Here is a 5,199-nt window from a genome sequence, read left to right on the forward strand (position 1 = left end):
TGTAAAACCCTACGTCCTGCTTGTCTCAACTAGTATTCATTATGGATCAAGTGTTTACACCTTGCCAGGGGAAGGTCCCCGGGCACTCTCCCCTTTCTTGCTAAGTGCTACTTGCTACTTTTGGATACTCCTAGCAGTGAACTTTGAGTCCGTCAAACCGTGTGATCGTCTAACCAACCTTAGGAAAAGTGTGGAACCCTTTGACCGCCGGCGGGGGTCCACCTTTTCTAACCAAGGGGATGCCGCAGGTGCCACGGTGCATGCACTACAAGTGTTGAACAGGGAGGCATCCAACTCCCTCTCGGTGAGCCGGTGGCATGCATGGGCGCCACCTCCGCTGCTAGGGGTCTAAAACCCTAGGGTAGGATTGGACAGCCACTGTTCACCTAATTTGGACGGGTAACACTCCTCCTGTCGACTCATTTAATGAGCCGTGCGCCTCACTCCTCGCCCTGGTGAGGCCGCGCACCCGACGCCTGCCACGCGTCCGCGTGGCGCTGTTGCTCTGGTCGCTGGGCCCCATCCTTGAGGCGGGGGCCTGCGCCCGGGAACCCCTTCTCCCGGCAAGTCGCTCCCCGGGAAGCGCCCAGGTCCAACGCACCCGGGAACCCCCCTCCCGGGAAGCGGCTTCCCGGGAGGTGCCCAGGCGGGAATATTCCCCGAAGCCCCGCTAGCCCTTTCAGGCTGGTGGCTTGCCGGGCTGCTCGTAGCTGCTGGCCGGAACGAAATCCTTCTGGGAACTCGGAGACGGGGCCCACGCGTCGCGCAGCAGTGGTACCCCGGGTGCCATGGGTGCGACACCGGCTGTGGACGAGAGCACATATCAGTCTTCATAGTACATAAATAGTTGGGCATAGCTGTTATGACGGTGGAAATGTACTTACTCTTGTTCTGCTGTTCGGCTACCAACGCTTTGTGCTGCGCCACCAATTTCTTGTGCGCTGCAAGAAGGACCTTGAAGGTGGCGGTGCGCTTATTCATGCAGCTCTGCAAGACGGTGATCTACAGTTAATCCTATTGCGGTGCAAAGTCAACAGTTATCAGCTTCAGGCCGACTATTCTAAACCCGGCCTGAATCTCGGGGAATAAGTGTTTGAAATCTTTAAGCTTCAGGCGGACTATTCTAAACCCGGCCTGAATCTCGGGAAATAAGTGTTTGAAGTCTTTAAGCTTTAGGCCAACTATTCTAAACCCGGCCTGAATCTCAGGGAATAGAGTTTGAAGTTTGTAAGTGTTGCAGAGTGTTTGAAGTTTTTTGAGATGAGCTTCAGGCCGACTAATTCTTATTCGCCCTAAACCTTGGGGACTAGGAGTATGTATACTAGAGATAGAATAAAAAACTTCAAAGGAATTTTTCGTACCTCGGAGCTCGGCTGGACTCAAACAGGGCGACCCTTGCCTGGAACATCCGGGCCGACATAGATTCTAGAGTCGCTGCTACAGGTGCTGTCCCTACCAGAGGGCTCTGCCACGCTGTCTGGAGGGTGCCGGAGTTCACCTCGTAGTTGTCAGCGTTGTTCCAGTCCATTACGTACTGGCCAAGCGACCCCCAGCTATGCCCACTTGCCGTCCTAAGGGGAACTCCATGACCACCGCGGACAGATGGTGAGCTGGAAGAACTCGGAGGCTCTTGTCCCTCCGGGATAGCGGGGCTCCGAGTCTTTTTTGCTCGTGTAGCCGCTAATTTGGTAGCTTGCGGCTGCGGCGGCGGCGATGGTGGCGTTGCTGTCGTTTGGGGTCCTTGGGGTCCTTGGGGCTGTGTGGCCGGCTGTTAAGGTGTATTCGTGGCCAGTGGTTGTGTTTGCGCCTCAGGCGCTGCCGATGAAGGAGCAGTCCCGGCCGCCGAAGTCCCGGCCGCAGATGTCCCGGCTTGTGCGACGCTCGAAGCGTCGATGCCAGGGACGACATCCCGGACGGGAGATGTCAGATCTATGGCGGACTCGGCCTCTCCCGTGGCCTGAGTTGAAGGCTCGGCACGCGGAGATGAGGCTGCCGGGATCTCGGACGCAATGCACGTTTGAGACTACGTAGCCGTCAGAGCCTCCCTGCAGGAATGAGAGTTTGTTACATTCATGACAGTTAAGAAGAATACCAACATCAGGGATCGACATGCTATAAATCTTACCCAACGACCATGGCTTCGGCTTCGGTTGCCACCCAACGGTTTTCTTCCGCTTCATGGTCCTCGGAAGATCAGTCTCGGCGATGCGCTTCTCGTGGGCCAGCACCGCAGCAGCACCCGGACCCGACGCCACAGCAGCGGCGGGATCGTCCGAGTCAGCTGTTCCCAGATTAATGCAGGCACGAGCATTTTGGTGATAAGTGTTCTAGTATCTATGAGAAGATGTCGGGAGTCATTACCTCCGGCGCGACGGGGGCCAGCATGAGCGATTGGCATATGATCCTCCGAGTCCGGATCTTCCTCGTCGATTATCAAGCACTCGCTCCTGAAGCGCTTATCCGGAGAATTCCCGTCCTCATTACGCTGAAGAGTAAATCTCTGCACAAAGGAATAAAGTTGCGCCGAGATAAGCCATTGTCAGATGGAAGCTGGCATAACCATTATGTCGGATGAAAACGGAAGACATACACAAATGAAGACTTACCGGGGGCGAACGGTGCTTCCGGCTGAACGGGGCCATACCCCAGACCCAGTGTTCGGACAAGTTCGTCTTGGCGATCGCCTTGACTCGGCGCTGGACTTCAAGCTTGTCTAGCCGGACCGTTGAAACCCGGTTTGGGTCGAACTGGCCGCTATAAAAACTCATCTTGTGTGTCCGGCTTTGGAACGGGCATAACTGCCGGAACACGAATGTCGCTAGCAAGTCATCAGCCATCATCCCGTTCGCCTTAAGGTCGATGATGCCGGCATGAACCTCATTGATCTTGGGAAGAGAGTCCTTGGGATCGTGCTTCCAGTTCTTCTTCTCCTCTGGAGGGTCGACTATGAATCCCGGCAGATTGATCTTGTCGGTGTCGGAGGAGTTCTTGACGTAGAAGAAGGTCTTGAGCCATTTTTTGCAGGACTCAAGACCTTGGATCCAAGGGAAGGCCGAACCTCGGCGGGGTATGACGGTGGCGGCGCCGCATTGAATCATGGGCTTAGCGGCGCCGGGATTGTCCTTATCAGGAAGGACTTGGGGCCGGAACATGAAATACTTGGCCCACAAGTCGATAGAAGGCCAGAGGCCGAGATAAGTCTCGCAGCAGGTGACAAACGCCGAAAGAGTAAGAATGGCGTTAGCCGGAAGGTGGTGCGGCTGGTGGCCAAAGAAGTCAAGGAACTGCCTAGTGAAATCGCTAGCCGGGAGAGCGAATCCACATTCAAAATGAGCAAGGAAGACGACACACTCACCGGGTTCGGGTGTCGGCACAACCTCGTCACTGGGGATCCGGCAGTCCACCTCCTCCGGGATCTGCCGGGTGCGGCGGAGCCAGTCGATATCCGCCGGCGAAACATCGGAGCTTTCCCATCCGGCGCGCTCCGAGCCAGTCTCCTCCTCCACGTGCTGAACGGCGGGGTCGACAGTGGTGGCATCGCGAGAAGAAGATGCCATTGCTCGAAACCAGATCTAGGTTTAGGCGTCCGGCGAGGAGATGGCGGCGCAAGATGCGAGCGAGGAGGGAAACCGCGGCGGAGAACTAGGCAAACGCGCGCAAGGCTGTGGCAGCGAGCTGCAGAGGAGTTCTGAGCTAGCGGCAATGGTGAGGCACGCAAGAGCAGAGAAGAGCAAGGGGCGTCGGGGGAGAGTGAAGGGTTTTCACCCCACCCCTTCCCCTTATTTATAACCGCGGCGCACTAATGGGGCACGGATCTTCCGCGCCCACGATCTCTGTGGCCAACGGTAAGGCCACGCACAATCATGGGGGCAATCAACCCCATTAACGGCCGAATTAGGGGAGATAAGGATCCGCGTGGGAACTGAAACTCCCCCTCTTAATGGTCTGCCGGTTTTCCTGTCCGATGGGACGACACGCTCGCCTCAAAAGGCGCGCCAGCAGTACTTCGGGTCTTATCTTCCCGTTATTTAAGCAGAACGCAGGGTACAAGTGACAGGTGGCATTAATGTCAGCAGCCGAATTTTCTCCTTCCGGCCACGAGGAAGAAAGGAATCTCGGCTCAGGGCTGAATAAGCAAGCCGACTAGATATGTCGGAGTGGCCTGATCTCGGCTAAGAAAGCTCGGGATTATCTCGGCATCTTCCTTGACTCAGCCCTACTAGGCTTTGGTGGCTCGAGTTGTGGGAAACTGTCGTGGCGTAAGATCTTTTCCTGCCAGACCACAACAGCTTCGGGGACTAGTGTCGGGGAGATGTCGCTGGGTAGGGTCATGACGGCACACATTAGCCGAGATGACGAGGGCAAAGCCGGCACAGGCATGTACGCCGGCATCCTTAAGCCGAACTAATACCAGGCTGACATACTAAGGATATGCCGGCATGTCTATCTTGTCTTATGTGGTTGCAGGATAGGCACGAGCAGCTCGATCTCGGCCAGCGCCGAGACACGGCAACGGTATTATCCTTATCACATGTGCAAAGTAAAGCAACACCCTCTTTATCATGGGAAAGCAGTCGTTGCTTACGTCGCAGTGCCAGGCGACTGCACAAAGAAGCACCGAAAGAGAACCGATGACGGAAGCCGGCACGTGGCCATAATGCGTGCCGCCTGACGCGTGGGAAAGTAAAGCTGTTTTGTCCCCTGCCGTGCCACCCGAAAGGAACCGAGGGGCGTGCCCCGTAGAAGATAAGGTTAGCCTTTGGTCCACATGTCAGTGTGACATTGGCGGCCCAAAATAGGAGCACTACCCCTCCCAGGAGAGGGGTCCTTCACTTAGTCATCTAGGGTTTCCCCTTCTTCTTCTTCTTCGTCAAGAAAACTGCTCAAGGAGCACCATTGTAGATCTCGATATCTTGGTTAATACAACAAAACAGGAGTAGAAGTCTTACCTCAGCAAGAGGGCTCCGAACCTGGGTAAATCTGTGCGTGTTCTTGTGTTTGTGCGTGGTTCTCATCACGTCCTCCCTCCTCCGGTTCCTCCTTCGGCCATCGGCCCCAACATAAGCCATCCTATGGCATCTGCCGTGACACCACCACGACAACGAGAGGGCTAGAACAGCCCCCTCCACCAATTTTTCATGAGTAGCCCCTCCTCACCACTGCTCCTTCGCAAAATCTCTCGATCAGTCCCTTCAGGTT

Source organism: Brachypodium distachyon, chromosome 2 (assembly GCF_000005505.3).
Source record: "Brachypodium distachyon strain Bd21 chromosome 2, Brachypodium_distachyon_v3.0, whole genome shotgun sequence".
Taxonomy (NCBI): domain Eukaryota; kingdom Viridiplantae; phylum Streptophyta; class Magnoliopsida; order Poales; family Poaceae; genus Brachypodium; species Brachypodium distachyon.